The sequence below is a fragment of the Pteropus alecto genome, unplaced genomic scaffold (assembly GCF_000325575.1).
Source record: "Pteropus alecto unplaced genomic scaffold, ASM32557v1 scaffold146, whole genome shotgun sequence".
In the NCBI taxonomy this organism is placed as follows: domain Eukaryota; kingdom Metazoa; phylum Chordata; class Mammalia; order Chiroptera; family Pteropodidae; genus Pteropus; species Pteropus alecto.
The window spans coordinates 17,873,807-17,886,315 of record NW_006442107.1 but is presented as its reverse complement, the minus strand read 5'-3'; the positions used below and the strand labels follow the sequence as shown (position 1 = coordinate 17,886,315).

The window sequence follows — 12,509 nt, the reverse complement described above, 5'->3', positions numbered from 1 at the left end:
TCAAGAGAAATAATTCTTCAGCTGAATCTTGAAGGATAATAGAAAGTAGGCAAAGAAGGAGAGGAAAAGGTACAGTAGGTAAAGGAATCCATGGACAAAGGTGTGGAGTCATGCAAATGCAAGGAAGATGCAGAGTGGTTTGGGAAGTTGGACAAGAAGGATAAATAAAGCAAGACATATATCAATGTTAATTTTGATCTCTTCATAAATAAGAAAACATCTCATGATGGCCTTATTATAATTCCAATTTTATATTTATTATTTATAATTATTTCCAGAAAAGTTCATCATTTACCTAAGGTCCACAGCTAAGCAATATACCCAAGATAAGAAGATATATACAAGTACTTTTGTTGTTGTTTACTCCAAAGCTCACATTTTTTTAAGGAAAGGTGGACTTTGTATTAAAATATTAATAATAGTAGTATAATTATATAAATCTTCACTATTACTCATTGTACTAAAATTACAAATCAATCTGCCTCTTCATTCAATTAACTCCTAAGAATGCATCATAGAAATACAGATCCATCTGTAGAGGGTGACCTACCTACATCTTCACCTTACAAGACCGTATAATTTGCTTTAAGATTTTTTTCCAAAAAATATTGTTTCTTTGGTTGACCTTATGTTGCTATCATTCTCATAAAATATAAATCATAATCAATTTGTGTCTTTGATTATTTTCAAGACTTCTTCTTTAATAGAATAAGCTAGAAAGCTTTTAAACCCTTTATAAAAAGAAAGTTTCCCAATGATACATTCCAGCTTAGATAGCTCACAGATTTGAGTGCTGTTAACAATCAGTTGTTGAAACAAATGATTCCAAAACTAAAAAGATAAGGGTCTTCACTATCACATTTTGTAAAATTTAAATACCCGATTTTAAATGTAGCAGAGAAACAAGAACAAAAGAAAATCAAAATTTTCTTTCCTTTTTTTTTTGTTTAAGCGAGGCAACCCTTGGTTGACCTCACAGATTGCAAGGACCTTGTCAGTTTATAATCCCTTATTTTTTTTTATTTTTTATGCCTACAGCACTTGGTCCTCCTATGCGGTCTCCCATCCAAGTACTAATCAGGCCCGACCCTGCTTTGCTTCTGAGGTCAGACAGGATCAGGCTTGTTCAGGGTAGCATGGCCATAGACAAAATTTTCTGATCTTGCCAATTGACATTAAATAATCCACCTAAAAATGACTCTAGACTTTAAAAACTCATCGCACTCACCAAATCATTCAAGATCCTGCCTTACCCAAAACCTGCCAACTTGTCTTTGGTAGATTCTAGTGAAACTTGGTCATTCTAATTTTATTTAACTTCATAGCAAGCTAACTCAACATTAATACATAAGACTAATATGGAATGAATTACACAGATGAACATACACACACATATATACACACATAGCCACACGTAACCAACAAATTCTCATGCCAATGTCTCAGATATACTTATCTAACTTTATGGGTTTCATTTCATTTCATTTTGTTTTTCACGTGAGCATAAATACAGTGGTGAAAGCTCAAATACAAATGTTTTGTCTTTGAGCAAATTCAAATAAATTCCATCAGGGTCTCATAACAATGGAATCTTATATGTAATGCCTCTAACAGTATACCAGACAGTCGCTTAGTAACAAACACTTTCTGAGTTTTTTCAAATGGGATCATACTGTGGGGTGAGTTAAAAATCAAGATAAACTTCTGTACAGGAAATCTGGAAGGTAATAGTTATTTCACAAGAAGTCTTTGCTGCAGAGATCATTTGAATTAGAAAAAATAAACTACCAGATCAAAACAGTGAACACAATATTGTAACATTAACCTGAAGTCTCAGAAAAGGGCAGCTTACCTTAATTGATTATCGGTATTAGCTATTTTCAGCTTACCATTGCTGTCATTGCTTAACTTCTTTCTAAAACTAAACTTTAAGATTGTGTAAAAAGTCAAAATTTCCTTTGAAATATAAACTAGTTTTTTTTATATCGGTCATCCTAATCTGACTTGATGCAATTCAAAAGGTAAGGTAAAGCAAATAAAAATTTAGTTTTTAAAAAATGTACAAATACATTCTGAGGTTTTCGTTTTGTTTTTGTTTTTTGTTTTTTGGGTTTGGGGTTTTTTTTCTGCCAAATAACTTAAAATATGTTATTTGTGCTGTTTTCAGCATTATACATCCATTTTGACAATATTGTGAATGGATCAATCAAGTCTTGACTATGTATTACCTTTGAAAAGAGAAAACCAGAAATTTTTTAACTTGATTGAAAACCTCTGGAACAATTATTTAAATGATACTTTAATGGAATGCACTTTGAATTCACTGAAAAAATTGCACATCTTTTTACATTCACATGAAGCCCTAAGATCTACATTAGGCCTTTAACTTTTTACAGCTAAAGAAAGTCCTTGGTAGGAATGTACCACACTCAATTTATGATTCACAGGGATAACTGACATTATGTATTCTTTACAGTTGAGGAAGAATCTATTGTTTCATGCCAGGACTACCAATGTAAACAAAGTTTGTCTCAGCTAATGAAGAATGATCACTTTAGAATAAGCGATAACAATTTAATCTCTGATTTTGAATGTATAAATTTAAATAATATGTATATACACATAAATATGTTATATATGTGTGAAATAACAATTAATCTTTGATTTTGAATGTATAAATTTAAATAATATATACGCACATAAATATATGTTATATATGTGTGACATATATGTATATGCATGTGTGTGTTTTATAAAAATACAAATGTAAAGAATGCATATAGTATGCATATATGCATATAGTATTGAAACATTTTGTGTTTCTCTTTTCTTTTACTAAATTACATTCCACTGTTCCAAATATATAGTCTTATAATGTATACTCTAATGGATTAGGCACCCCTCAGAATAAAGTTAGTCTTTTAGGCTGAGAGTGTAGTAGCTAGTGAGGTAAAGATCCATGACCTCTTTGGATCACTGGACTGTCACATAGAACACACAACTCCAGGAAGTCAGAGTGGATTTCATTATCCACTAGCTATTAAAGTTAATAAATCGTTCTCCCTAACACCCTCAAATAATAATAATAATAAAATGATAATTCATCCTAATCTATAAATCAGTCCATTTATTTTTTATGTTTATTTTCATTCAAAATTTTAGTTTGCTTGCATTGACTGGTACAATAAATACATTGATAATGTTAGAAAATCATTTTAGAAGTGAGACAGAAAAATAATTCATTAGAGAACACTTAGTATATATTGCTTGGTTTTGGACATTTTACCATCCTCTTCTGTTTATTGATCCAGAACTCCACAATAATAAGCTAAGAACTTTGGATAATAACTCTTTCCTCTTAGGCGACTGAGAGCATTACTGCAAGTGCCTAAAAGACATAATATACTTCTCAAACTTTCTAATTAATCACGTATCCAAATCATAAATTATACTAAATTGCAGAGTCAGAATCCTAGATCCTGTGAGAATCTTAGAAGTCATCTATTCAAACCTCCCACCAGATGAAGCAAATGGAAGCAATGGTTGGTTCTCAGAATGATTAACTAGCTCATTAGTTTTGTAATTACCCCACATATCTCATCTCAGTTCTATTCTGTATTATTCCATCCTCTTTAACCCTGTCCTTGTCACTTCCTTTGACAATATAGTTTAAACATCTGAGTTTCAAATCTATTCATCTATAATTATTTTCAGATAATAAAAATAATCAAAATAATAAGATTGGAATTTACATTATTATTTCAATGCCAAGATCTGCTTAATAGTTGATTTCTTATTAGTAGTTAGTAGTAGGAGATGCCTAGTATTCAATTTCTGAATCTAGTACAGTAAAATGCTAGAAAAATGGAAATAGAGATACATTGCAATTCTGACAGAGATGATTCATTCTGCTCTCAGGGAAAATTTACAATGACATTTTGCACCATTATGGGAATGTATTTGTTTTTCCCATCTCTCAATATTGATTTACCTTAACTTTTGGATTACTTTAGATTGAATTACATTGAACTAAAGGTAAATTTTCACTAGGAATTTTATAGTAACTTTTAAATCAAAGTGTGAAATAACTGCAATGAGATAGTGAATTGATAACATAAATATAATTACTGTTCTAATAATTATTTTTAATCATTTATAATATTCACAATAATGTATATAATAATTATGTCTTATATTTTTAAATTGTAATAAATTAAGAATTAGTTCATTATTGTCCTTGATTATAGTAGTATCATTTTTCAAAATGAGAATAAAACTATAATTCATAATAATAAAGCATTTTACTGCCATAACTTGTATAGAATATGATATTCAGAGTTCAATTCAATGACATAATTTTTCTTGGTTAAAACCAATGACACTTATTAAATTATTAACTTTATATATACATAATATATATACACACAATTTATAAGTGAACAATGAAAAGAAATTTATAAATAACCTGTAATTTTAAAAAGACGACTGCTTGATCATTTACACAATATCCTGAGAAATCTGACAAACTACTCTTTAGAAAATTGATTTGGAACTGGAAAATAGAAGACAAGGACATTGGTATGAACAGCTCATGAGACCTATAAGACCTAAATATTGATTTGATTACTATCAAAACAATGATCAGCAGCACATAATACAAAATAAATAAGAGAAATTTTAGTTGAAAAGATTAGCATTTAAATAATAGATGAACTTTACAAAGTAAGATGATTCAGATAAAAAAAACTATACGGCAAGTCTGTGTTTAGCCCCAACCACATTAATAAAATCCTTTTAACATCCTGTGAACTATAGCAATATAGAGAAACAGGTCACAGACTGTGTCGAAGCACTAAATATTTTATTTCCCTTCCCTTTGAATAATATCTTTCTAGTGCCATAGGTGAAACTTCCCATTATTTCATCACTTTAAGTCTGAGGAGTAAGAAAGCCAAGAGAGGGAAAAAAAATATAAAGAGGAAAGAAGATCATGAGAGCTGAAGAAAAGACATGATATCTAAATACTGTCTTCTTTCCTTACTTTTTTCTCTCTCCTCTTTTTCTTCTAGAAATCACATTTGCAGCTGAATGCTAATTCCTTAGTAGAAATAGCAATAAACAAATCCAGAATTTATTTGTGTTTTGTTTTTTTCAGAAACATGAGAAAGAGAGACAAAAAAGAGACAGACAGACAGACAGACAGAGATAGAGAGAAGGAAATTAACTGAACAGAAGTCAAAGAAGGAGATCAGGAACAAGACGGGGATGTCTACTCTTGCCAATTTTATGCAGCTGTAAGTCCTAGCCAGAACAATTAGGCAAGAAAAAGAAATAAAAGTTATCCAAATCTGAAAAGAAAATGACTTTTATATGTCATATGCAAATAGAGAAAACCCCAAAGACTCCATTAAAATACTGTTAGAATAAATAAACAATTTCAGTAAAGTTGTAGAATATAAAATCGATATACAAAAATATGTCGTATTTTTACATATTATCAACAAACTATTAGAAAGAGAAATTAAGGAGGGAAATACCGTATACAATAGTATCAAACATTAAAATTCTTAAGAAAAAATTTAACCAAGGAGGTAAAAGATCTGTACAATGAAAACTGTATGATTTTGATTGAAAAAGACACAAATAAATGTAAGCATAGTCTGTTTCTGTGGGTTGAGTGAGTTAATATGTAAAAATGTTTACACTACACAAAGCAGTCTATAGATTTAATGTAACCCTTCTCAAAATTCCAGAGGCATTTTTCAAAGAAATAAAACAAACAATTTTAAAACTGTATGGAACCAAAAAAGAACCCAAATAGCCAAAGCAATCATGAAAAAGAAGAACAAAGCTAAAGGTATCACATTTTCTGATGTTTAACTATATTCCAAAGCTAATGTAATCAAAACAGTATGACAGTGGAATAAAAATAGACACATAAATCAATGAAACAGAATAGAGAGCCCAGAAATAAACTCATGCTTATATGGTCAATTAATTTTTGACAAAGGTGATAAAATATAATATGGGGAAAGGATATTCTTTTAATAAAGTGTGTTGGGAAAACCACGTAGCAACAATCAATCAATCAATCAATCAATGAAATGGGCCTCTGATCTTAAACCATAAATAAAAATCAATTAAAGATTTCAACATAGGACCTGAAACCATAATATTACTAGAAGAAATCATAGGAAAAATGCTCCCTGATGTGGGTTTGGCAATGATTTTTTGATATGACACCAAAAGCACAAGTAATGAAACAAAAATAAATAAGTGTGGCTACATCAAACTAAAAGGTTTCTGCAACAGCAAAAGAAATCATCGCAAAATGAAAAACTGGGAGAAAATATTTACAAACCATATGTCCAATCAGCATCTAATATATAAAATATACAAGGGACTCATACAATTCAATAGAAAAAAAAAACAAACACCTCAATTTCAAAAATGGGTGAAGAATCAAATTAGACCTTTTTCCAAAGAAGGCAAACAAATGGGCAACAAGTACATGAAAAGATGCTCAGCATCACTATCAGAGAAATGCAAATCAAAACCACAATGAGATACTATCTCATTCCAATTAGGGTGGCTATTATCAAAAAAAAAAAAAAAAAAAGATAACGAATACTGGAAAGGAAGTGGAGAAAAGGAAATCCTTGTGCACTTTTGGTGGAAATGTAAATTGGCACAGCCGCTATGAAAAAGAGTATGAAAGATCCTCAAGCAATTAAAAATAGAATTAACATACGACTCAGCAATCTCACTTCTGGGTAGCTATCCAAATGAGAAAAACACCATTATCTCGAAGAGATATCTTTACTACCACATTTACTGCAGTATTTTTTACGATAGCGAAGGATGAAAACAACCTAAGTGTCCATAGATAGATGAATGGGTAAAGAAGTTGTAGTATGTGTATATATACATATACATATATATACATACATACACATACACGTTTATATATACATATAAATACACACACACACACAGGAATACTATTAAATCTTTAAAAAGAAGGAAATTCTGTCTTTTGCACAATGTAATTAAACCTGGAGAACATTGGAGAGCATTACCCTAAACTAAAGTCAGAGAAAGACAAATACTGCATGGTATCAATTATATGTGGAATCTCAAAAAAAAAAAAAAAAAAAGGTCAAACTCAGAAACAGAATAGAAAAGTGTTTGCCAGGGGCTAGCAGGTGGGAGAAATAGGGAAAACTTAAAAAAATAATACAAACTTTCAGTTATAAGATGTATAAGGTATGAGGATCTAAAGTATAACATGATAACTACAGTTTGATAACACTGTACCAGCATACCTTGGACATATTGAGGGTTCAATTTCAGACCATAGCAATAATGTGAATCATAATCTTTTTGCTGCTGGAGGGTATTGCCTTCAATTTGTAAAAAAACACAACATCTGTGAAGCGCGATAAAGCAAAGTGCAATAATATACCTGTAATTGAAATCTGCTAAGAGGATAAAAAAATGTTCTCATACCCCACTTTAAAAAAGGGTAAACATGTGAGTTGATGAATGTGTTATTTGATTCAATGGGGGGAATTCTTTCATAATGTACACACATATAGAATCATCTTATTGTACACTTTAAATTTTTAACTATTTTATTTGTCAATTACACATCGATATAGCTGGAAGGAATTGATGGTTTGTTCCTGTGTAGATCATCTTATTATTGACATCTTTCAACTGATCTTTTATGGCACTTTTAAGGTTAAAAAAAAGGAAGTTTTTAATGCTGTGAATTCTCAGAGCTATTTGCACAGCATTTAACTTTGTTCATAAAATAACTTTATTATAGGTTATAGGTTATTTTACTGTATACTTTTATAAAACTCAAATATGGGCTTGTCACATATTTCCTGTTTAATATTTAGCATCTATTTCTCATCGGTGAAATGAGTTATTAATTATCTTCTCAGATTGTTTTAAAGTGTCAAATGAGGTAGCAGATGAGAAATTGTTTTCAAATTTGAAGGTCTTAATACCTGTTTAGTGATGCATCCATCTTTAAAAGCAAAAATATAAACTTAGCATAGAAAACGGCCTTAAGACTATTGGCTATGTATTAAAATTAAGCCAAATGTGTATTTATCTAGAACACATGTAATAAGATTTGTTTTCATTCTGGTATGTTAAAATGTCCAAATACCAAAGTAACTACTTGTATACCTAAGTGACTAATGGACTAACAGAATTTTACTTGGGTATCTCAAAATTAGATTTCTTAAAATAAGGAATTTTTAGGAATTCTGACTTGGAAGAAATCTACATGTGTATCTTAACCACAACATATTAGAAGAAACATAATTTGAAATAATATTTGAAAGCCTAATAGTGCTTATTTACTTAAATAATTCACATATAGAAATGTAATAACTCAAACTTTAAAAATATTGAAAGAGAACTAGTTAGAAAATATGTAGAAGTACAAATTAGTAGCTGCAAAACAGTCACAGGGACCTAGAGTACAGCATAGGGAATATAGTCAATATTATTATAATAACTATATGTAGTGTCAGATGGATGCTAGAGTAAATTATATAAATGTCTAACCATTGCACTTTATACCTGAAATTAATATAAAATTATAATAATAAAAAAGAAGTTTATACAATGGAATTACTTCTATTTAATAATTTAAAATAGAGAAAAGAAACAAATTACCATATTGTTTTTGTACTATTGAAAAAATAAAATAAATAAAAATAAAAATCCTAAGAATTACAAAAAAAGAAAATACATATATTTATAATTTTCACTAAGCTATTTTTTAGGGTGAATATAATTCCTCAACTTAGAATTTGTGCTTATTCTATGCGTATGCTCAGGAGAGACTGTCTTTGAAGAAAGAATCTCTACCTTCAAACAAAAACTGATGCCAAGCCCCACAAAACTGTGCACTTGGAAACAATAGAAGAGCAGAGAAAAGAGTCATATATGACTAATGAGTCTGTTGTTCATAATGGCTATCATATTTTCTCTGGCATGAATTCCCTGCTGAAACTTTTGAGTCAGCATAATAAATGTTTACTTCATTTTTATATTAATAATAATTGCTTTATCTTACCTACGACCACTGGACATTTCAACCTGGCCATACCACAGACTCCTGAAACTCAACATTGTCATAATAATTCTTATTTTTTCCTCAGACCTGCTCATTCTATTGTTCCTACCCATTCTATTACCAAATACAATAATCATGGAATTATCTTAAATTGTCTCATATCCTCCACAGTCCATTACCAAATCAAATTGATTCCATCTTTGAATTTTCTCTTGCATTTCTTCTCTCCTTCCACATGACTACTGTTTCGATTGAGGTCTGTTTATTTTTCAACATTTCCAATAACTTTTACTTGTCTCCTTATCCATTCACTCTTCCTCCTCCAATCTACTCTTCACAGTTGCCAGATCCCACCAAAGCAGAGTTGATTTTGGTACTTCCTTATTGAGAAATCATTTGTAGGTTCTATACACATAAAGAAAAGTTTTATTTTTTAATGTCATTTAAGTAGGTTATTCTTGACCCAACTCCTACACACCTGTTCAAACTGATCCCCTTTCCCTCTACTTTGCATCCTGGGGTTAAAAGCCTAGTCACCTCAGACTGCCCCGCTTTCTTAGATGCCAGCATTCACTCAATATCCATTATTTCCTCTGCCATTTCATCTTCCTTTATTTGTCGTAGTGACTACTCTTCACCTTTCAAGTTTCAATAGAATGTCTTTTTCTCTATGAAGGTTTTCTGTGGCTTTTCTCTTTTCTAATTTGGTATAATATTAATAGCTTCATTTACCCATGCTACTTAAACTTTTATTCATATTTCTATGACAACATTTGTCCCATTATAATAAAATTGTTACGAGCTTTGGCTTTGGAGTCAGAAAGCCCAGGTTTGAGTATTTATTCTGCCATGGATTTGCTAGCAGACATGGAGCATGTTAGCTTCCTAAACTTCAATTCCCTAATCTGAAAAACAGCATTATAATATCTACTTCATGAGATCATGGTAATAGTTAAATTAAGTCATTTATGTAAAGTAGGAAGTGCAGTTTCTGGTGCATAGTAAGCACCCCAAAGACAGAAATTATTACTATTTTTATTATAATTAGTAATAGTTAATGCACTGGTCTCCTCTGGTATTTGAAAGGAAAAAGAATTACATTTTCATTACTGTATTTTCAGTCCCTGATCACACAGTGCTTGGTATACACAGGGCAATTTATAATTATTTATCATATTAAAAAAGAACATGGAACAAAAATAGCAAAAAAAAATTTTTATACTTCTTTAATTTATCCTTACCACATCCCGATTTGTAACATAATCTATTGAAATGAGTATTTTTACAGTATCTTTAAGACATCAATGATGGTTTTGATTCCAAAAGAACAGATGAGATACTGTATACTATGAAAGCAATAATAAAACACATCCTTTCTTCCTGCTATCTCCTCCAATCCAGATCGAGCAACTTTTTGATGCATGAATTTATCTAAAGGAGACACAGAAAGGTGATACATTTTCTTACAAGTTAAAAAGATTGGCCACATTGGAAGGGGATGGAAAGGAACAGTATGACACTTTGCAAAATCACATTCTTTAGAAGCACAGTGTCTTAACTTCAGTTCTCAGTTGATTATCAATTTTCAAGCCCAGTAGCAAGATAAAGTTTTTTATTAATGTCATACATATCATGTCTTTCTTTCCATTTACTTACATTACTCATGCTCCATTTAATAATTTCTCTGCTCTGAAATTTATACTTTGTCACTTCTAGAAGATTCATAATTATTGTTATTAATAAGCAGGCAAGAAAAGAGTTTGAAAAGTTAGAAGTGGTGATATGATCATATTTGAAAAGATATATTTCATGTAGAATACTCAGTTGTGTCAAAGTGCATTCATCATGGAAGTGTATAGATAATAATGTCAGTTTTTCATTTACCTGACAAGGACCAGAAAACTTAGAGAATGACAAGGGATGGGGGAGGTAATTAATAAATTGCATTTTTTTTTTCATTCAAGAACAAACATAATAAGAAAACACTATGTTAACTTAATGAAACAATCACTGATATTTCTGTATTTAGGTAGATTATTGAAACATAGCACATGGCTAAAGTGAAATTTAGAGCACCAAATTACACCAAACTTCCAATAAAAATTTTGAGCAATGAGCAGCACCAGGCTTATCACATTGACTCGTACAGTTTATATATGAGAAAATTAAGACCCAAATATATTAAGTTTCTATTTTTAAAATCACATTGATTTAAGAAATGAGTAAAAATATATATTGTTTTTATTATTATGCCTTCCATTAAATTAATACTTCTCACTTAGTGAAAGTTTTGTCCACTTTTGTCTAGGAGAGTAGAATACTAGATCTTTCCGGATGCTGCTGAATTAAATCATCAAATGTATTAATTGATAGTATTCACATGTAATATTAATTGCATCAGTTTAAGATTATAAAGAGTTCACTAATTTATTTACCAAATAGTGGTAAAAGAAAGTAATGATCAGTATAGTGGTTCCTATAAACTTAGCATTAAAGTCGTTCACAGAATGTTTTTACCAAAGAAGGACTTAAATAAAGTGTAACCAGCATTCTGAGGCTCTCGGGGAAGAATCCTACTCGGATGATCACTCACAGTTTTTCTTGGCCACAGTTGCCAGTAACATCTCACTGTAATTCTAATTATGGCTTCTTGGCCAACTACAGCAGAAACTCCCTATGCATTCCAACAAGAATCTTCTCGATTTGCTACTTTTATTTATGCACAAATATCCAAGATTTATAGGTGAACTTTTAAATTTTTTAATTAGTTTTATTTGTGTCCAACTATTACTTAAATTGTAATTTCTTATATATTTTCAATTTTTCTTCTTATCAAATAACTCTTCTGTCAGGTCCTAGAGCTAATACTACTTCCCACTGAATGTTGACTCCACACATAATAATTCAATTATTATTACTGGATGAACAAATGAGTGAATTCTAAGCTTTTGATAACTCTGAGATATAATTTAAAGTATAGTTACAATAGCAGAAATGTATCATCATTATTTTGGTAAGAAGATACTTTATTGTCTGAAAAACACATAAATTTATGCTTATTTCAACGGCATCTAAGTAGTATGAGCATCATACACTTCTAGGAGAAAACTTTTAATCTCTTCTCTTCCTTTTTAAACTAGATTGAAACCCAGCACAATGAAAAATTATTTCCCAGCTTCTTCTATCCAGTAAAAACCTGGAAAATAACCATAAATTCAAGTATACAGGAATTAATCATGCCTTACATTTATATAATGCTTTGTAATCTATAGAGTTCTTAAAACATCTCATTTGACTGCTTCGTGCACTATACAAGACAAGTATAAGTGCATGATCTTTCATCTGCTATCTCAAAATACAAAAAGCTCTGAAGATGGAAAGTTTTTTAAGTTTGCTGCCAAAACTCATT

The 12,509-nt window shown here is 30.4% G+C and overlaps 1 pseudogene; it reads right to left on the bottom strand.

Annotated features, from left to right (window-relative positions):
• Nucleotides 1-1,029: 1,029 nt before the first annotated feature.
• LOC112469319 lies at nucleotides 1,030-1,148 on the bottom strand (annotated as a pseudogene).
• Between the last annotated feature and the right edge of the window lie 11,361 nt (nucleotides 1,149-12,509).